This window comes from Gorilla gorilla, chromosome 6, assembly GCF_029281585.2.
Source record: "Gorilla gorilla gorilla isolate KB3781 chromosome 6, NHGRI_mGorGor1-v2.1_pri, whole genome shotgun sequence".
NCBI lineage: Eukaryota > Metazoa > Chordata > Mammalia > Primates > Hominidae > Gorilla > Gorilla gorilla.
In genome coordinates this window covers 117,555,580-117,578,362 of record NC_073230.2, presented here as the reverse complement: position 1 = coordinate 117,578,362, position 22,783 = coordinate 117,555,580, and the positions used below count along the sequence as shown (strand labels likewise).

General features: G+C 40.9%; 1 long non-coding RNA gene across 1 annotated transcript; it reads right to left on the bottom strand.

Annotated features, from left to right (window-relative positions):
* Nucleotides 1-491: 491 nt before the first annotated feature.
* Nucleotides 492-16,550, bottom strand: LOC109027711 (uncharacterized). Its single transcript, XR_002006736.4, has 4 exons — nucleotides 16,499-16,550; nucleotides 13,347-13,492; nucleotides 11,655-11,787; nucleotides 492-869 (listed from the first exon to the last, which is right to left on the bottom strand). It is a non-coding gene; the product is annotated as an uncharacterized lncRNA (long non-coding RNA).
* Nucleotides 16,551-22,783: the final 6,233 nt, after the last annotated feature.

Here is a 22,783-nt window from a genome sequence, read left to right as displayed (position 1 = left end):
TCCTTCTCATAAATCTCTCTCTCTCTTTCTGTCCCTCTCTCTCTCTCCCTCCCTGTCTCTCTGTCTCTGTCCCTGCACTGCCACCACACACACACACACACACACACACACACACACACACACCCTATTGATTCTATTTCTCTAGAGAACCCTGATGTATACATATAAATTGAAGTATTCAGGCCAAATCCTTCCCTAATCCTAACCCTTATTTTACATCAGCACTAGTATTTCTGGCAAAAATTACTCACTAAAATAGCATGTATACTGAAAGATTAATTAGTCTTCAGTGATTAAGAACTGATCGCCCCTGTGCTGGAGACTGCTAGCTCCGTGGAAGAGTAAGGACAAACAGGAACAAAAGGCCCAGGCCCACCTCAAGTGACAGTGCACTTAGAAAGAGACAACATGTGCCTATAAAATATCCTGAGAAACCAATGTAACCAAAATGTACAACAACATTCAGCTCAAATTCTAATAAATAAATCCAATTGCAGCACTATGAAGAAAACAGTTTCTGAGCCACAATCAACAGCCATTCAGTTTCAAATAATATTTAGCCAAGCCAAACTCCAGTATAACAAACAAATAAGGAGCATTCTTTGGACTTTGCTGTGATAGTAGCTGATTGCATAAGCTGGGTGAATACATGCTAAAACAGTGGCTCTCAAAGTGTGTTTCTAGACCAGCAACATTAGCATCGCCTGGGAGCTTGTTAGAAGTACGTATCACAGGCCCTCTCCAGACCTGCAAAATCAGAAACTCTTGGGGTGGGGCCAACATTTTGTGTTTTTACAACTTCTCCATAGGATTCTGCTACACATTACAGAGGCACCGGCTTCAGGTCGAATGAGATCATGAATGTTTTCCTGAAAGAAAAGAATCTTGAGTTAGAGTTGAAATAGAAGACTGGCCTGATTGTCTCTCTTGATAAAAGGCTCTATAAACAAGACCAGAAAGACAGATTAAATATTTACCTTTTCATGTAAGTTTAGACTCTGTCCAAATTGTTAACCACATGCAACTACTTTGCCCAACCTATTTTCTACTGATCTTCAAGCCTCAAAAATATACGTTCCCCAGCCAGACAGTCAGCCAACCATCTTGAGAAAATTCATAATCACTACCAAAACACTTGAGACTTCACATATTACCACTCAAGATGAAATGTGTAGTATTTCCCTTCACTGGCAATTGTTGTTTCTTTTCTTTGTCCATTTTGTAAACCCTGTATTTAGTTTGAAGGTGAAATTTGTAGAAAATTTACAAACTCTAAAGAGGCTAAAATTAATGTGAACATGAGGACACAAAGATTACTAATTTTTAGTAGACTTTTTAAAATTCTTTTTTCTTATTTCTTGCTAGAGTATGGTTTTTCTTAACACAAATATATGACACCTTTTCATGAGGGCCATTTCAAAACACTTTTAGTGTTCTACTCCCACCTTGTGGAGAAAATTAGAATTTCACTCTTTCTGAACTCTAAAGGCTGACAATGAACAGCAAAGGCTTTAATATCCAGTGTGAAGTTTAAATAAAGATTGACAGATTCCACCGATTATTTCATTGATTTTTCCATATCATCCAAATTCAGATATTTTTGAAATATCTGATGGTTGGTAGAGTTTGTTCTCTTTCATTCAGGTATTGTATAGTACTATCTAGAGGCAGACAAAAACAACCTGTGGAAGTGGCCTGCACATTTTTCTCCAACATTCGATTGTTTACTTTTTTAGGGTGCCTGAAAACAGAAATTAAGTACATAAAGATAATGCAATTATTACTGTTAAATATAGAGTCGCTAATGACTACACAGAAGGATTTGTAGTGGGTTTTTCACCATTCATTTTCTACATACTGTGCTAGTTCACAGAATAAATACCACTATTTTTAAAAAGCCCAGTTTAATCAAAATTTCATTATAAATCTAAAACTTACAGCCCTAGAATTGACTTATCACTGGTGCCAGATTAAGTGTCACCACAGCAATAAATTTTAGTCAGTCATCAGAATGTACTTCGAGTTGAATTGCTAGGGCTATGAATGTGATGTTGCTATGATTTGAATGCATCCCCAAAGTCCATGTGTTGGAAATGTAATCTCCAGTGCAACCATGTTTAGAGGTGAGGCCTTTAAGAGGTGATTAGGTCATGATGACTCTGCCCTCATGAGTGGACTAATGTCATTATGGCAGGAGTGGGTTTGTTAAACAGTAAGTTTGCCCTACTTTAGCTCTTTCTCACGCTCTCTTGCCCTTCTGCCTTCCACTGTGGGATGACACAAAACAAAGGCACTTGCCAGATGTGAGCCCCTTGACCTTGGACTTCCAAGCCTCTAGAACGGTAAAAACTAAATCTCTATTCTCAAGTATTCTGCTATAGCAGCACAAAACAGACTAAGACAAGTGTCAAGGTCAAAAACTTAAAAATATAAAACCCTCCAATGGAAAAAAGTAGGAGAGATGACAATTTCAACAGCTAATTTGGTATTCATCATATGCCAAGCTTCCACTCCCATGTCCTATGTAGGGTCCATGTGATAATCTCAGGAACATGGACGATTTATAGGAGTCCAATGATGCCACACCAGGTAGGGGTCTGAATGAGAAATGGGTCTACCTCAATCCAGGCAGAAAATGGAAAAACAACAATGGACTTAAATTTCAAGGAATTCTAGTTTCCTCTATCTTTGAGGTTATTAGGCAATGACATTTATTAAGTCTTTGCTATATTCAGGATGCCAAGCTAATGAGCTACTGAGAAACCATCTTGTCCTCCAAGGCTGAGCTCAAATGCCAGTGTGTCTCTAAAGCCAGACAGAATTAATTTTTTCTACTCTCAATGATACAATGGCATTTTACTTCTACAACTAGGAATGGACTTCGCATTATTTTGTAACTATCGTGTGCCCATAATTTCCATCTTCTCCACTAGGTTCTGTGTTCTTTCAAGACAGGAACCACATCTTAATGATTTAGAATCTCCAACATCCAGCACAGCGTCTGGCACATAGAAGATGCTCAGAGAATGTTTGCTAAATGCATTGAATGAATTAGGCTGAATGGTGTGATACAAAGGCATTGAAAGCATAATCATTGCCTTCAGTTAGTTTACAGTTTATCTGTAAACGCTCCTGAGTCAATTTCTGTCGCTTCTTCTTATACCCTAGTGTATACTGGTTTAGCTTTTTGTAGAATTGTAAAAAGCTCAAGAACATGGAAGACATCCTCTGGATTTAAATGGATCTAAGAGAGGGTTTAATTGCTCTGTTGGCTAAATGCCCTCTGAATCAACTTTTCTGTGGCTCCTTCCACAGGCTCCTCCCTGAAGGCACAGAACTTGTTATGCAGCTTGGCCACTTTTCGTGCTTCACATTATTTTCCTCTCTCCACAGTAGCTTGGAAATGCCCCACGGTAAGGTAAATAAGGTAGTACATGGGCGGAATTAGGAAGTGGTCAAGATCCTGTGTTTTGTAAGGGTATGAAGTCCCCTGTTATCCAATAATATTTTCCCCCACAATTATGGTAACTAAAAATCCCACCAGAAGGATTAATTTCGTTGTTTTATAAATCATCCTAACCCCTCTCAAAGGAAATTTCTCTTCGAAGGAGCAGCCCATGCAGTTCCTAACACCTTGATATATGTTTATGAGACTACTTCCCATCCACTCTAACAAGAACTGAGAGAGAAAGCACAAGGATTCTGGGCACTTAATAAGGGAAGCTATGCGATGTGGGATGAGAATGAACAGAAATGCTCTGACAGTGAGGCAAGGAAGCCCTGCCAGCCTAAAGCCCTGCACTACTGGGGATGCTCAGAGACCCATCCAGGTGGCCTTCCTGTACATTCTGCACTTTCTCCTGTGTACCCACAGTTTCTCACTGCTATGCCCACCCCCCTTCAGAGCAGATTCAGAGTTAATTTGAGAAAAGACATTCTTCATACTATATAAACCCTCAGCATCTTCTTTCCCTCTCAAATAGTGTGTGATAGCCTACATGGTGTGGGCATGTTCTGGTTAAACCAAAATGGCCTGAGCTTAGCCTCCATGCAAAAGTGGCCATTTCCACCAAGAAGGACTAGAAGCCCTTATCATCTAGCCTTGAAGAAGAGTAGCCTCATTGTCCCACGAGAGACAGCCAGCCAAGAGCACACAGACCCAGGGCAGGATGAAGAGGGGGGGACTCCCACAGTCATGCTTCCTCTAAAACTCGTGCAGCAGGCATCCAGCAGCTTCCAAAGGATCCTGGAAGGATACTATACCTTGCAAATTAGCTGATGGTAATTCTGTACTTTAAATTTGCTTTGAGCAGAGCATAAATAAAGGCTAACCACTCTCTGTGATAAATGGCATGAATCCTAAAGCAACAGGTAGACATCCTCTTTCAGATAGGGGGTGCCAAAAACAGCCTATGAGGGCCAGGCACAGTGGCTCATGCCTGTAATTGCAGCACTTTGAAAGGCTGAATAGGGAGGATTTCTTGAGGCCAACAGTTTGAGACCAGTCTGGGCAAAATAGCAAGGCCCCCGTCTCTACAAAAAATAAAAAAGTAGCCAGGCAGGGCGACATGCCTGTAATCCCAGCTACTCAGGGACTGAGGTGGTGGGATTGCTTGAGCCTAGGAATTTGAGGCTGCAGTGAGTGTGACTGTGCCACTGTACTCCTGCCTGGGTGACAGAGTGAGACCCTTTCTCTAAAAGGAAACAAATTTAATTGAATTTAAAACATCCTAAGACACACTGGAGAGGAGCCACCCTCATCAGATCACCAAATCAGAAACAAGGAGTTAAAATTCAGTGGACATTTCGTGCTGTTATTATTGTCATTGTTATTGTTACTGTTTGGCCAGCCAAGATTGCTTCCTTCTTCCTAGTGTTATATCAAGTCCTTTTTGGGAGAATTACTTCTCCACCTCTCCATGCAGCCTTAGTCAAACTGTACCTTACCCTAACCAGAGATTTGGCACCAAGTCATGGAATGAAATTCTCTCTCCCTGGACTTTGAACATAGAGAGAAGTGATACAAGGATAGTTTTTTAAAAATTAAGTTTAGGGCACCTTCATTGCAGGAGCAGAGCCTATAAAAGATGGTCAGATAATTTCCACTGCCTAGAGATCTGCCAAACTATTCTGGTTTCTGTTATTGTCCTGTGATAGCATGGAAGCCAACATATTTCTAAGCTTATACATTCTATGGTGAATACCTCTAATAAATTTTCTTTTTGCTAGCATTAACAAGAATTAGCTTAGGTTACCTATAACTAAAGAATCCTGGTTAATATACTTTATAGCCTTTAGAGATTATGGCGGATCAACAGATGATATATAGTTAGATAGATAGACAGACACACATACAAACACATGCATACACATACATATATATGATTAAATAATAAGTCTAGACATTACTATATTTGAATACCTATACCAGCTATCTTAGCTGGTTAATTGAAGATGCCCATGGTAGGCAAAACCAGGTAAGCCAGACACAATTCTTAGCACAAGTTATTTCTGTCTGGATATGCCATGTGCTACATTTTAATTTTATCAGCTTACTTCCAGCCTCTCATTGTGAATGATCCCTTAGTGAGCCAGGAGAAGTAAAGCAAAGATAAAATGTTGAACACAACTCTCTTGACCTCATCACATGGGCCTATTGAACTGAGAATTCTATTCCAATCTCTTGAAAGGGAGAAAGAGGTTAAACTTTAGATCAAGGAAAGGAATCAATAGACACCAAACCTTTAGTCCATCTCATCTCCAACTCTCCCACTCCCAAAGAAGGTAATTCTTGTGGTTGAGATGTTCCACCCTCAAGGTACATGTGGCTGGCAGCAGGTTCACATTAAAGGGATTTTTTTTGGACTGTCCCTGAGCTGAGTCACCACTAAGGCTCCCATGCAAGAGTTGAAGAGGCCAGTCAGCTTCTCCGAATGGCAGAAACACAGCAGTGCCAGGTTAAGACTCAAGCTCAGTTTTCTGGTCCATCTTCTTCAAATTACCTTCTGCCCCCAAAAAAGCAGAGTTCATTTTTATTGGCTTATTTAACCATAAGCTTCACTCAAAAAAATTGGAGTTTAATAATTATGAGGTTAATACTTCATTTTGCTTAAGAGAATGAAGTTTATTAATCAATAAAAACATTTTTTTAGCCACACTTTGCTGGCTTGCACATTTTGATACCTTTTTTTAATCACTGCATTTGCAGTTTAAAACAGGCTAACACTTACTCCTTTTTCTTCATATCTACAAATGAGATCAACACAAACATGGTTTGCTCCAACGAAGATTTAAGGCACCTCTAAAAACATCCAAACAATAGAACAAGGTAAATGTATTTGTTTGCTAGGGCTATATGTTAGTCCGCTAGGGCCAACACAAAATACCACAGTCTAGGTGGATTAAATAACAGAAATTTATCTTCACACAGTTCTGGAGGCTGAAAGTCCAAGGTCAAAGTGCCATTGGGACTGGTTTCTAGTGAGGACTCTCTTCCTACCTTGTAGACAGCTGCCTTCCTACTGTGTCCTCAGGCTGAAAGTCCAAGGTCAAAGTGCCATTGGGACTGGTTTCTAGTGAGGACTCTCTTCCTACCTTGTAGACAGCTGCCTTCCTACTGTGTCCTCACTTGGCTTCTTCTCTACATGGAAAGAGGGAGCTCTCTTGGCGTTTCTTCCTCTTCTTATTATGTCACCAGTTCTATCAGATTAGGGACCCACCTGTCTTAATTACCTCCCTAAAGTCCCTATCCCCAAATACAGTCTACACTGGAGGTTAGGGTTTCAATATATGAATTTTGGGGGAACATAATTTAGTCCATAACAGACTGCCATAATAACATACCATAGACTGAGAGGCTCAAACAAGAGAAATTTATTTTCTCACAATTTCAGAGGCTATAAGTCCAAGACCAAGGTGCCTTTGGGGTTGATTTCCAGTGAGGCCTCTCTTTCTGCCTTATAGATGGCTGCCTTCTCCCTGTGTCCTCACATGGTCTTTTTTCTGTGTATCTGTTTCCTAATCTCTCCTTATAAGACACCACCAGTCATATTGGATTACATCCTGCCCTAATGACCTCACTTTAACTTCATTACCTCTTTAAAGATCCTATTTCCAAATACAGTCACATTCTGAAATACCAGGGGTTATGACTTTGACATATGAATCTTAAAGGGATACAATTCAGTATATACCAGTAAAATGGTAAGTCAAGAAATTGGGCAAATGGGCTGGGCGTGGTGGCTCACGCCTTGGGGAGGCCGAGGCAGGCAGATCACCTGAGATCAGGAGTTCAAGACTAGCCTGGCCAACATGGTAAAACCCCGTCTATGCTAAAAATACAAAAATTAGCCTGGCATGATAGCAGGTGCGTATAATCCCAGCTACCCAGGAGGCTGAGGCAGGAGAATCACTGGAACCTGGGAGGCAGAGGCTGCAGTGAGCCAAGATCACGCCAATGCACTCCAACCTGGGTGACAGAGTAAGGCTCCGTCTCAAAACAAAAGAAAAGAAAAGAAAAGAAAGAAACTGGGCAAATGGTAAGGATATGAGAGATGTTAAGACAATAAAGGGTGATGATATATTTACTAGGACTGGGTCACAACTCTGGCTCAGAGGCTCATAGCTGCCAATGCACAGAGGGAAATTTGATCAGTTACAAGACTCATCCTACGTTGAGTTTGGATTTAAACAATGGTCTTCCAGAGGCAGTATGTTTTGTTGTCTAAAAAAAGTAGTAACTCTACTTGTAAGAGACTTTGGCCAGAGAGGAAAAAAGAAGAGCACAATGGCAGCCCAGTGAGAAATGTATTCTGATGTAATCATAATCTTATGTATTCCTTAAAAGCACAGTAACTGGGGCAACCATCTATGCCTTGAGATTCTGGGGAGACAAATAGTGTCCCCAAAGAAATGAATGTTTTGTAAGTAACATGTAGTATAGTTATATATGTTTACACAGAGAATTTTCCAAAATTATCTACTGTGGTCACTTTAAACACTCTTCTAAAATTAACTGCAGTTCTAATTTCTCAATCAAATCACAAAAGTCATAAGGAATTCTTAGCTCTATATAGGCTCCTCATAGTCTTCAGCATGTCTGTGTGTCTCTCCATGACCACTCCAGCTCAATGGGCCAAAGATGATGCATGTCCAGGTGCTGGAGCACAAAATATAACATGAGACCCCATGTCCCCATGTCCTGCAGGCCACACAGATTACCTTTAAGGGGGAACTGGTATTTGGAAGTGAGTAGACAGGAAGATATAGTCCCAGATGAATGGTAGAGGCTGGGGATATCTCATTGGCCCTTCTAGTCTCATTCACAGATCAAGTCTATCCTCCAAACTAAAGGGAATTATCTAGTTAGCTTCTTTTCTGCCATAGACAGAGAGTCTAGTGTAGTGCTAAAGGTGCATGAACTCTGGAGATCCTCTGCCTGGGTTTGAATCCCTGAATCACCATTTATTCAATGTGTGACCTTGGGAAGGTCGTTAAGCTCTCTGTAACCTGGATTCTTCATCTGCTGAAAGTGGGGGGACAATTGCACCTATTGAGGGGGCTTGTTATGAGGATTTATTTACTTAAATATGTAAAGTGTTTACAAAAGTGCCCAGCACATAGTAAATGTGATTGTTATTAAATAGTTCTTTACAATCTGAAAATTACAGTTTAGGATAAACAAGTTTCTATAAAATTATTTGACTAGAAATGATAGTTGGAGTTAGAACAGTTTCAGCTACATTTTGCATTTTCACAAACCTCAAAATGCATTGTATATTGCGGGCATGGTTCATTTATTCAGATATGTAACAAGGATCTCATTGCCTTTGTAAAGAGACATGAAATCCTTTATCAAGGTTTCATAATGAGACACCTCTGCGTTTAAAACCACAGAAGGGACTTCTCACCTTTCTGAGCTGTTGTAATCCCTTGCAACTCAAAATTTTTCTATCTGCTTTAACTCCAGGTCCAGGCTTGACACATGTTTTTCTCCATCTGAGTATCTTTATTTAAGATTACTTTCCCCAGATGTGTTTGTGTTCACTTTTCTCAGCTGAATATTGTTAATCTTTTTTTTTTATTTTTTTCTCAAATATCTGAGCTCCATTAAGCCTTTGTAAACCATCTCAGTCTGTGGTGTCATCATCACCATCCTTCGGAGCTATACGGTAAGCCCTGCTGGCACATCTTCTCCTGCCAAATCATTCAAGATCATTTCAATATTTACTCCCAAGGCTTTTCTGAGTCCTTTTCTTGCATCCCATATATGTTTCACTAGAAAATGTCACTGGCCGACTGGTTCTATTCTTTTTTTCATTCTCGTTCATTCTCTCACTTATTCTGCCCCTTTTCTCGGTTCCCTTAAGAATTAAGAGAAACTTTGTTACTGAGAGTCCCTAGCTAAACTGGGGTTCCAGCACAAGGGCAGCTAGCAATCCTGCCCTAATGGAAAATGTAGGGAAGCTCCATGTGGGTGCTTGCAGTGGGCCTTTCAGGGGATGTTTCTTTTACTTGGCTGATGGCCTAGTGCCTAGTAGTCTGACCAGTGACCAAAAGTGGGTAGAGAGATGGTCCCTCACATGGGAAACTTGTTTAAGCCAGCAGATGCCCTATGGTTTTTGTCTGACCTGCATCCAGGTTATACCTGCCCAACCATTGCCCTGGCACTGGGAGCCCAACCTTGAGCTCTCCCTGGCTTCCTGGAAGAAACCCAGCCTGGGGCAGCCCCTGGTTCTTCAGATGGAAGGTGCAAATCCAGTATACCACCACCATATGAAACAAGTTCCAAGATTTTTATTTACAGAGACTGAGTAGGGAGGGCACCATGAGTCAAGAACAGTCTTCAATCCCTGGGTCACATCAGGCAAGAACGAAGAGTCAGGTAGAGAGAGACAGAGAGGGCAGCCAGCAGTATATATAGAGGAATAGGGTGTGGGGCACTTTCAGTTCACAGGCAAATGCCTGACTGATTCATTTAAAGGAATCAATGAGAAAGCAGGGAGCCCTGATATGCAGAAGAGATGCCTCTAGGTTCTTATCTCTGGCCATGTCTGGGCCCATTTGGGTGTGGTGTAGAACCAGAAACTGTGTCAAAGGTGATCGAGCTCCGCTTCTGGTATAACAAACTTAAATTTGTATTCAAAATGGATGCCAAGACAACATAAAATTATAAGAATTCACTGCAATTACCCAAATCGGCTCTGTTCTTCCAAGATGGCTTTTCTCTTAGTGTACTCAGTATAAATGCATAATTACTATAGAACATATTCAAATGGGATAATTTGTTTTTTAAATTACAGCCATAGGCTCATCTGGTTTTGCATTCTTTCTCTTTTCCTTACTATCTAAGGTAATCAGATTTACACTGCCACGTATATCGACTCCCTGTTGTTCTTGTGAGATGTGTGACATCTGTTATTTTACGGTACTTAACTCATGTGCACTGACAGTCAGATACCTACTGGAAATAACAATTAAAGGCATAAATAACACACATCTGCATGTGTTCTGGCACTCGCCCACATATTAACACTGCTTACCACCTTACAGATTTACTTCTCTTCGGCAGCGTGATAAGCATTTGGTTTTAAAGAGTTTAGCTTTCCTTCCTGTGGAGATTTTGGCATATATTTTATATAATTGTCTATTTTTGTGAGTTGGGCATGTGTGGTTGTGTGTATACCCATGCGAGCGTGCACTTCAATAACTGAACATTCAGGAAAGGGATGCTATTCTCTTATTGCAGCACCTGCCTGCCTACCTGAATAGTTTTTACAACATCAAGCATGACTCATTGGTAATCCCTGCTGATATAAAATTCATAGGCCCGTGTGCTTCCTTCTGAAGGCAGCAATTTGCATTTCTGTAGAGCTTTGAAAGAATAAGAGAAAGTGATTAACTGTTATTATTTGCTGACCACCCACAGCACTCACAGTGGGGTACGACAGACAAGAAGGGGGAAGGTCAGCTCTTTAATATGTACGTGTAACTAGCTCAGAGTCGCTGGAAGCATCTTGGTGGCACTTTAATTAGCAGCTTCCAGGGTCAGAGGACTCTAGAAAGCTTCGCAACATCTACTCTGAGCCCATGGAAACTGTCACTTCACAGAGTCATGAGACATGAGGGCTGGCGGAGAACAGCTGTGAATCCCTCTGCTTCTCTGTGAAACAGGATGGTTAGCTCTACCTCACCCCTACTTTGTAGAGCTTGGGAATGGGACTCTCCATGAATACTGTTGGCATCTGCTGGGCATCACACATAAGTATTAAATGCTTATTTCCAGCCAGGTACAGTGGCTCACACCTGTAATCCCAGCACTTTGGGATGCCGAGGAGGGTGAATCATCTGAGGTGAGGAGGGTGAATCATCTGAGGTCAGGAGTTCGAGACCAGCCTGGCCAGCATGGTGAAACTCCATCTCTACTGAAAATACAAAAATTAGCCAGTCATAGTGGTGCATGCCTGCAGTCCCAGCTACTTGGGAGGCTAAGGCAGGAAAATCGCTTGAATCTGGGAGGTAGAGGTTGCAGTGAGCTGAGATCACACCACTGCACTCCAGCCTGAGCAACAGAGCGAGACTCTGTCTAAAAAAAGAAAAAAAATGCTTATTTCCTCTCAAGAAAATAGAAGTGAGGGAGTAAAGGATGAACTCACTGATTGAAGAGATGGTGCTGCAGTGGATGGCATTATAATGGCAGGGAGAGAATGGAGCCGGAACAGAAGCCTGAGCAAGAAGCTCCTGTGGTAGTGAAGTCAGACTGGAATCGAAAGCCAGCACTTGATAGAACTAGGAAGAGAACAAAAAGATGTTTTTCCTTTGTTTTGTTTTGTTATTTTAGAAAAGCATAGCTTCTAACATGTATTTAGAACATCCTAATTTTTTTTCTAAAAACCTTTCAAATATTTCTAAATGGCAAAGCACGAGGTCACAGAGTTTTCTGCTGATTTTTTGGAGGATAATAGATGAAGGAGCAGGTTGAAACAGTTTATAAAAAACTACTCTTTCCAAACAATACCCAAGATTCTAGCATTAGAGATAAGAGTAAAGCCTTCCATTCTAAGATACATCACAACATGATCATGTTAAAACAAAAAGTCTAGGCCAGCCATGGTGGTTCACACCCCAGCACCGTGGGAAGCTGTGATGGAAGGATTACTGAGTCCACAAGTTGGAGACCGGCCTGGGCAACATAGTAAGACCTCGTCTCTACAAAAAGTAAACAAAATTAACCTGGGCATAGTGGGGTGCACCTGTAGTCTCAGCTACTCAGGAGGCTGAAGTGGGAAAACCACTTGTGCCCTAGAAGTCAAGGCTGCAGTGAGCCGAGATCCCACCAGTGCACTCCAGCTGTGTGACACAGTGAAACCCTGTCTAAATAAATAAATAAATAAACATCTAGATATCTACATGTCCAATGACAGGGAAATGTTTAGTGATATCTAGATGATGGAATTATTAGACAACCATAGAATTATGCTTTCAAGTCATTTTAATGAACTAGGGAAATGCTTACTATATAATGTTAAGTAAAAGAATCATGATAGAAAACTGTACCTGCAGTTTGATTTTATTTATAAGATATCTATGCACATACACTCATACTGGAAGGAAACACATCAAATTGTCAGTAACATATCTCCCAATGGGGAAGTTATGGACGATTTTAATTTTCTTCTTAAAGAAAGATTATTTTTCTAATCTTTCCATGATGAATGCATTGTACTATGAAAATCAGAAAATACAAAACAATTTTAAATTCCGGGCCAGGCACTGTGGCTCACGCCTGTAATCCGAACACTTTGGGAGGCCAAGTCAGGCAGATCACTGGAGGTCAGGAGTTTGAGATCAGCCTGGCCAATATGGTGAAACCCTGTCTGTACTAAAACTACAAAAACTAGCTGGGTGTGGTTATTGTGCCTGTAATCCCAGCTACTCGGGAGGCTGACGCAGGGGAATCACCTAAACCCAGGAGGTGGAGGTTGCAGTGAGCCAAGTTTGTGCCACTGCACTCCAGCCTGGGCAACCGAGTGAGACGCCATCTCAAAAAAAAAAAAATTAAATGCCTGGCCTACTGTGAAGAGATGATTCAACCCACCAGCAGAACAAACATTCACTTGGATGATAGAAATTTGAAATTTTATAAAAGTCCATCTTACCCAAAAATCACTTCCACCAGTATCCTGCAGGTACCCAAAATTCCCACAATTAGAGATTTACCCCACAACAGATTTTGAGCCGACCGTATATATTGTATAATCCCATTTTTGTTGTTTTTTTAAAGGAGTGTATATTTTCATGTCTGTTTATTATTTATTCATCTTACTATACATATGTTTGAAACTGACCCAAATCAATTTGTGCACAATCCTCAGATTGTTCTTGATAGACAGCTATTGCTTCTAACAATTAGAAGTGGGGAATAGTTATGATGTCTTCTCCTACAGCTCCTCACGAGGCAGTGCAATGAAAGCAGGTCTCAGATGGACTTTTGCTGAGGGAACAAAAATTTTATTAGCAGGCAGGCACAAACATAGTCACCATCTCCCCTTGTAAGACCAAGTGCCAGTTCTCTGTTCCTTTAGACACTCCAACTGACCTTGTATTAAAGGTTCATCAGAGGCAGATGTGACAATAGTCTACCTACAGTACTCAGTAAACCTAGTTGGAAGTAAATGATAAAATTCTCCCTTTTAAATGCACAGAGGACAGAATGGACTCTTGGACCTAACATGCCATGCAAAGTGTATAGAATTGGACTTAACTAGACTCTTGTTCCCTATTCACCAAGGACAGGAGTGCCTATATAATATTTCTAGCCAATTCACACATCTTAATCTCCAGTAATTTTACTAAGGAAAAAATATCTCTAATATCCATTATACTAAATAAATTTTAAAAATAACTGGAAAGCTTGCAGTGTGTTCTAGGTTCTTCTAGAGTGTAGCCTTCTAATTAGTTTTTTATTGGTAACTAATCATCTCTGGAGTATTTGCCTTGACTAGGGCATGTCAAAGGTTAACTAATCAGCCCTAAGGTATTGATTAAAGCTGAAATACAGATACTTAAGTATTTTAGAATAAATTATAGACCATATAATGATATGCATTTTTCAAAGTCTGAGAGAATAACTAGCTAATTATTATTAGTGATTATCTCTGAAAGAATGGGATTAAGAAGACAGAACATTTTTCTTGGCACACTTTGGTGTTATTTGAAGAAAAAAATCAACTATTACCTTTGTGATATAAACATACTAATAAAAGTTGTTAAAGGCTAGGATCAATAATAAATGGAGATTTATTTGTTTGAATTAAAGGTTTACCTCTGCCCACCTTCAGAAGTACACAGCAGTGTGCCAGGTGTGTTGCAAAAGCACAGGATGAATAAGGCATGTCTTTCTACAACGTGAATTTTGCTAGAAATTTTAGAAGGGTGAGGCCAAGTAATTTAAAGGGTAGGCAATTTAAAACAGATTTTAAGAACTTTCCCTCAAGACTTCCTTCTCCCAAGTCTTCTTTCCCCCAGACTTACTCTCTTACCTCCTGATATGGCTGTGTCAGATTTTGGCTGTGTCCCCACCCAAAATCTCATCTTGAATTATAATACCCATAATCCTCACATGTCAAGGACGGGACCAGGTGGAGGTAATTGGATCATGGCGGCAGTTTCCCCTTTGCTGTTCTTGTGATATTAAGTGAGTCTCACGAGACCTGATGGTTTTATAAGCTTCTGGCATTCCCCCTGCTTGCACCCATTCTCTCTCCTGCCACCCTGTGAAGAGGTGCCTTCCGCCATTATTGTAAGTTTCCTAAGACCTCCCAAACCATGCAGAACTGTGAGTCAATTAAACCTCTTTCCTTTATAAATCACCCAGTCTCGGGTATTTCTTTATAGCAGCATGAGAACTGACTAATACACCTTCCATCCTACCTCTCTGAGCCCCGTTAGAGATACTCATTCACTTTTTTCTATCATTAGAGGATTGCAGTGGGAATGTTTGAAGAACAATGCTCGATTTTATTATTTTCTATTAATACTTGTGAATTAGCAGACTCCCAGAAATCATTATCAATCATTTACCTACAAAGGCCAGAGAATAACTGAAAAAGATGAGTAACTGGTGGCAGTTGGTGGTTGGGGGAGTTGAGAAGGAAATGCATGAAGGAGAGGAAGAATGAATAGCCTGAAATTCAGGTAAACTGAGGAGGGGTACCCTGAACCCTGGGGACAGCCAAGCCATTAGCCCTCTGGGGACTGGAGCTCTGAAAAGGTGCGTGGAAGGAATGAAGCAGAGAAGGAGGAAGTGGAGCCAAGAAGTCAGGGAGCATTAACACCAATTAATTTTCCTTCCCAATCTTATCCCTTCCCAGCAAAAATATAGACATATGTTTAGCGGCAGTTGGGGCCATGTCCGTTATAAGATTTGCTGCCAATGATACACATCTGTCAGCTTATTTGCATCAAGCAAAAGAGCTGAAGCTACAATTTGTGTTCATGATAAATGAAGATTTGGAAGACATTTGCTTTCCCCCGTCTTTTGCTTACTTAAGCATCATGCAGATACAAAAGAGACTGCCAGAATTTGCTTAGACAACACTGAACATGGAGGTAGGAGTGAGAAGGAAGGGAGAAAATCACTATGAAATATTGCCACTTTCACTGCAATTCTGGACCCATCATTTTAAATTGTGAAATGCCTGCTGCTCAATGCGAGAAGCAGGAGCCTTTCCTGATTTGAAGGCATTGGCAGGAGGCTTCATTTGTCATGGAAGGAAAAATGCATAATTCAAAGCGAAAGTCACCTGGCCCTGATAACCTGAAACAAATGAAGCAAAACTTCATTCTTTGGTTCAACGCCAAGGAACCAATCCTGTACCTCCAGATAGGGCAAGTTTTTCCCCCATTTCTTACTCCCTGTTAGGTGCTCTAAGCACCTAATGAAGGAAGAGGGATGAGAGTTGACATCAGAACATCATCAGCATAACTGCTTTTGTGTATTTGACTCCAGTGGTCTTAGGGTTTCCATCTGTTTCACTCACTCTTGCCCTCTCTCCCTCTTCCTCTGCACACAGGCAGATTTAATTCTGTGTCCCTGTGTCTGAATGATTATAAGCCACTCCAGAATGTTTGCTTCCTTCTCTGATACTCTTCTCTTTCCCCTGCGTTTTCTTTGCTTCATCACAATTTCTGTCCCAACACCCCCCACCCCCTGCCGCCACAAATCCAAAGTTTAATTCAGGTAGCGAGCACATGACAATGAGTTACCATTCATCCATCCCCCATCTTTTTTACAAATATTTATTTACAGCCTTTTATGGATGAGATGCTTGAGAAGGGAGAAAAAGCATTCCCTGCCCCCACCCCCACTTTTGCAATCTATATTCCTAAGAGATTCTGAAAACTCTGCCCCTAAAGTGACTATAAGCTGTTCACAGTTGTTATCTGTATAGATTTATAAAGAGAAGGTATTACATAAAAATTACAAATCTATTCTTACAATGCTCAGTGATCCCTGGCTGAATGCGACTCTCCTCCTTCAGCAGCTAAGTAAAATGAGCCAGCCGAGCAAATAGAATCTGGTGCCCATGGCAACATGCATTACTGCTTTGAACTTGTCAATCTGTCACTAGGAAATCACATTAATGGGATGTTTTTCTGCTACAAATAGCTTTTGTTTTCACATTTTAATTACAGGGCTAGATTTTTCTTGATTTCTAAATTCTTCAAAGACCTATGCAAAAAGGAAAATAAAAAGTAAAGTTGTATCAAAAAATGTCTTTGAAATTCCAAGCAGCCTTTTAGTTGGGAGAAGAAGGGGTAAAAGGGAGAGACCATGTGTATTTGTCCCCATACTTCCTGTGACATGACCAAAAAGCCAAAGGCTTAAGCAGGTACTTTACCATTTTGCTTCTTTTGGATAGTTTCCTCATCTGAACAACAACAACAAAAAAAGACATCTTCCCCACAAGAGTGTTATGAGGTTTAATTAAGGATAACTGCTAAGGATTATCAATTAATATTGCTAGTTAGTGCTGGCTAGGGGAGCCTCCCTTTTCCCTTAGGCCCTGAGCTACTTTATTCAGTCATTATAGGCCAGAAAAATGTTCATTTTTTACATGTTTAATTGCTTAAGGGTAGTCCGTGGTTGTAGAAGTTTATGAACACATTTTCTGAACAAATTAGTAAGTTCATTAAAAGGGCTAAATTAGAATTAATTTCCACTACTGAGAAAGCTGGGGAAACAGGAGGTGGCAACTATGTACTGCTGTGTTTTCCAAGGGAAACTCCAAGGAAGAAAGAGGTGGACAAGATAGAAAGAAACTACGGACATTTCTTTTAAGTTGCAAATCTTAGTACTCTTCCTTCTGACTTCAAAACTAGCTATACGTTAAAAGGCGGGGAGGAACCATTCTGATTTAAAAAAAGACAGTTGGTAAACTGAGTTGTGAAAGTCTATCTCTGTAATTCTTTCTAAATCTTACCATTCTGATTTCTGAAAAGTGTGGAAAGAATAAATCTATGCAAAATGTTTTAAATTCACTCCCAGGCCCTGGATTTACTCACTTTGCCCACCAGTAGGTGTTTGAGATATAGATATACAAAGAACTGTACATGTGTGTACAGCTGAATGAGTGCAGTTTGATGAGTTCGGACATCTGCACTCACCCATGATACCAGGACTGCAGTAAAGGTAGTAGACAGACCCAGCACCTCCTGGAGATTTTCCTTAGGACATTGTTGCCAGAGTAAATCAGACCAGCCTCAGCTACTTCCTAACAGTCAATGCCTCCTGAATAGTGCCTCCCAGTAGAACAAAACATCTACAGGGTTCAGAATTCATCGTCAGACAAACTGGACCCATGGGTCCAGTTTGGTCATGTCGTGGGAAATATGGGGACAAACATACATGGTCTCTCCTTTCTACCCCACCTCTCCCAACTAACAGGCTGCTTGGAATTTCAAGGACATTTTTTGAAACAACATTACTTTTTATTTTCCTTTTTGCCCAGGTCTTCGAATAATTTAGAAATCAAGAAAAATCTAGCCCTGTAATTAAAATGTGAAAACAAAAGCTATTTGTAGCAGAAAAACATCCCATTAATGTGATTTCCTTATGACAGATTGACAAGTTCGAAGAGCGCAAGCAGAGGGCAGCCATTCCTGCTCCCCTCAGTGACTCACACTGGCTCTCACAGCTTGCTCTTCTGTGTCCTTGAAGGAAACCCTAAGCAGGTCCTGTATATTTTCAGGTCAGTCTCAGGTAACTTAAAGCCCTCTGAGCATTTTAGGCAATAAAATATCTGACCAAATTTACTACTAACACTTTAGTCTTTTATCCAGTTTTACTCTCTTCTTCCTTCCTCAGGCCAAAAATCCTGCAGTGGAGAAGTGCAGAACATCCCACTTCTTTCTCATCCTTGCTATACTTAGTATGACACTCTGGGACCTCTGGATGGAGCCACAGTGAGAGAAGAAGGAGGAGCGAGAAGGTCTCAAAAGGTTTTACACCTGGGTACATTTGTAATCTTGCTTTGGGGCTCACTGGGCTGAGAAAATGGCCCAAGAGAACTCTTGTGTAGGACTTCAGTAGTATCTTTAGAGACCACTTCCCATGACTCAAAGGATCTCTTCTCTGTAGTTCCTTTGATGCTGGGGGACTCCTCCAGCAGGTGCTGTTGGACTTCCTGCTCAGCCCCCTAGTTCCCAGTATTCTCCTCTTATGTTGGGGTCACTTTGACCTGGAAAGCATTCCTCTAGGATGAAGACCCTCTCAAGGCAACCCAGTCCAGTTGCCTTCCACAGTATCCATACCTAGCCAAATACTGATTCACCCCTGCTCCCTAAACCCTGGAAGAAGAGGCCATCCCCAGCACAGTCCTGTCTCCTTCCCCGAAGTTCTGGGGCAGCTCTAGCCATACCCTCTCCCATGATATCTTTCAACAGCGGTCAGATTTCAGTTTTCCTGAAGTGCATGTTGGGTGGGGACAACAGAGCCAGGTTAAGTGTCTACAAAGTCATCCTCACTCTGCATCTTCCTTGCTTCTCTTCTGTAGACCTGAGGTGGGCATTGGAACAATGGCGGCAGAACCAGAGGTCACATGTCTTTGCATGTCTGGTCCATTGCTTTAGACTGTGAGACTACTTGACACCGCCGTATTGCTCCCAGCCTTGTGGCCTCGGCCTTCCTCTGACGCAACAAGAAGTGTTGCATTTAGTATCCTGTTACAAGAAGTTGTTTTTGCTTGTTTGGGGCTTTTGATAATAAGATGTCCAATGATGCAGAAATACAATAAATAATATACATGTATATGATGGGGGTTGTGGCAAAGAGAGACTTCTGAAGTGTCCTGAAGGATGTGAAGAAATTTGCACAAGTAGTTCAGAGGCCTTCTAAGAAAGAAAGGATCAAGGCCGGGCGCGGTGGCTCACGCCTGTAATCCCAGCACTTTGGGAGGCCGAGGCGGGTGGATCGCAAGGTCAGGAGATCAAGACCAGCCTGGCCAACATGGTGAAACCCCGTCTCTACTAAAAAATACAAAAATTAGCCAGGCGTGATGGTGGGCGCCTGTAGTCCCAGCTACTCGTGAGGCTGAGGCAGGAGAATCGCTTGAACCCAGGAGGCGGAGGTTGCAGTGAGCTGAGATCATGCCACTGCACTCCAGCCTGGGTGACAGAGTGAGACTCAAAAAAAAAAAAAAAGAAAGAAAGAAAGGATCAAAACTCCAATACTTTATATCAAGATTCACCACTGAAATCTGTGAACTGCATTGGTACCAACCAAACCTAAGGGGCAAAGAAGGCCGAAAGGCCCCTTGATTTAAAAACAAAAAAAGAGAAAGAAAGAGAAAAAGAGAAAGAGAGAAAGAAAGAAAGAGAAAAAGAGAAAGAGAGAAAGAAAGAAAGAAAGAAAGAAAGAAAGAAAGAAAGAAAGAGAGAGAAAGAGAGAGAGGCAGAGAGGGAGGGAGGGAGGAAGGAAGGAAGGGAAAGAGAAAGAAAGAAAGAGAGAGAAAGAAAGAAAGAAAAAAAGAAAAGAAAAGAAAGACAAAAGAAAAGAGAAAGAGAGAGAGAAAGAAAAGAGAAAGAAAAAGAAAATAACCAAGAGAGAGGAAAAGAGCCTGTGAGCTAAGCCCAGCATCAAGTCAGGCAGTCAGTGAGGGTACTGATGTTAGGTCTTATCTGAAGATGACTCCAGCATTTCTAGGGGCAGAGTTCCAAAGATCCTTGTCCTTGGAGAATTTGGAAACTCACAGTTTTATTTTCCTCGTATCGATAAGCCTCAATGTGAAATGGAGTATTTGATTTACTGAAACATGATTGTTTAATAGCTCACACAATTCAGCCCTTAGATGAGAAAGTATGTTAATATCCATGATTTCCAATAAATATAGCCATTAGATTCAGGACAACCTGGGACAACTGAAAGCCATAATCCATAATCTAGGAATTGACATTAGAGGAGAAGAACTTTCCAGGTAATACCAGTCATTAAACCTGATGAAGTACCAGAAGATACTGACCTCCTAATATATATGCTATGAAAAGTGACACAAGGCAGGGCACAGTGACTCATGCCTGTAATCCCAGCACTTTGGGAGGCTGAGGCAGGCAGATCACCTGAGGTCAGGAGCTCAAGACCAGCCTGGCCAACACGGTGAAACCCCATCTCTATAAAAAAAAAAAAAAAAAAAAAAGCCGGGCATGGTGATGTGTGCCTGTAATCCCAGCTACTCAGGAGGCTGAAGCAGGAGAATCTCTTGAACCCGGGAGGCGAAGGATGCAGTGAGCCAAGATTACATCATTGCACTCCAGCCTGGGCAACAGAGTGAGACTCAGTCTCAAAAAAAAAGAAAGAAAGAGAGAGAGAGAGAAAGGAAGGAAGGAAGGAAGGAAGGAAGGAAGGAAGGAAGGAAGGAAGGAAGGAAGGAAGGAGAGAAAGAAAGAAAGAAAGAAAGAAAGAAAGAAAGAAAGAAAGAAAGAAAGAAAGAAAGAAAAGAAAAGAAAAGAAAGAAGGGAAAGAAAGAAAGAGAAAGAAAGAAAGAAAGAAAGAGAAAGAAAGAAAGAAAGAAAGAAAGAAAATAAAAGTGACACAATAAAGATGCCATCATTGGTTGCTTCCATCCTACTTCCTGCCAAGAAGATTGACAATTCACCTGCTGTTCTGGGGATTTGGCCCCCTGCTGATCTCTTTCTTCCCCATAAGTGCTGTGAAGATGCTGGCTAGAACTAGCAGTATTCTGAGTAGCATTTTTAATGGGAATATTTGATCTTGCAGAAGAATGTTTGTTCTAAATTAGGACATCCGTAGACACCACAGACATGTAAGGAAGAGTTTTGCATCCAAAGTAGTAGAAATATCATTAATGGGATTTTGACAGGGTGAGGACTTTCAATGGCCAGAAGTCACTGTTAAAGAATCAGGGAAGTCCTACAATAAATAGGCCTTTTTAATAATGTCTGTCCCCACATACTCTGAATTTATTGGGCCACAATATTGAAATACTGTGGAAATGTTCACAAGCATGCCAATTTAGAAGACATGTTTAGCATATTACCTTTCCAGAATAGCTAACTGCCACCTGGCTGAAAAATGGATCATAACCTCTGCTCCACAGAATTGTGAGAATGAAATGGCTGATGTGAAAATGCTTGGCACTGTACCTAATACATAAAAGCTGCTCAATGAGTACAGTATTTGATTAACCCAAATAGGAATCCAAACCTATACGAGGAAACAGGACACTGCAAAGGTATATTTCAAAATATACCAGGTGCACCCAAGGAAGACAGGTCCCAGGCAACCAAGCACAACCGTACACCCCAAAGCAAGGCAGAGGTAACCAGTGAGGAAAATAGAAGGAAAATCTCAGCCTTTCCACAGTGGAACTTTAGGCTGGCACTCACTCTGCCGTCTGGTCCCTCCTTCTGATTTAATCCTCTCTTTTATGGCCCACTCCAAAGGGCAAAAGCATGCATGAGGCACAAATAATAGCTAACAACAGAAAGACAGCAACAGAACATCGAAGGAAAAGAAAAAATCTGTAGATCATTTTACACCACACTACAGCATCCAGGCTGTACACAGCTTTACAGCAAAGCACGGCCCCCATCTAGTGGGGAACCAGAGGTGTCTAACATTGGTATTTGCAAATGTGAAACCCTCCTCCACCCTCCATATTAAATTTGGCAGCTGTTCCAAAGCTATACACCAATTAAATCATGCTTGACAATCATATTTGTTTCTGGCTACTTAATTCATTCGTTTAGTCCAGTAATAGATATTAACAACAATATATTCCCTACAGCAATGCAAACAATTACAGACATTTGTAATGTTCCAGCTTCTGCTGTGTCACAAATGCTAATACATCAGTGAAATTACATGAAAAAAACCCTGTCCCTCAGGCAGTAACTTAAATACAATAAGGATGATTTTATCTTCTTTCCTAGTAATAGTGAAAAAAATAAAAGAAGCTGACAATTTTGAAAAAAAGTTTTCACCCTTGGGCAACGTATTTTTTAATCCAGCTGATTAAAACAAATGCTGCATCTTAAACTGCAATTAGAACAATATATACTAAGTGATTTTTTATAAGACATAATAGCACTAAGACTGCAAAGTTACTCTTTACATGGTACTTTATTATAGAAAATACTTCAAGATAAGTGAAAAAGAGCAACCGACCACCCAGTCGCAGTCAACAAATAAAATTAAGTATCTGAGACTTTAGTCTACAGTTTCCCATCACTACTCAAAGTAAATGGAAAACTAAAAGAGACTTTG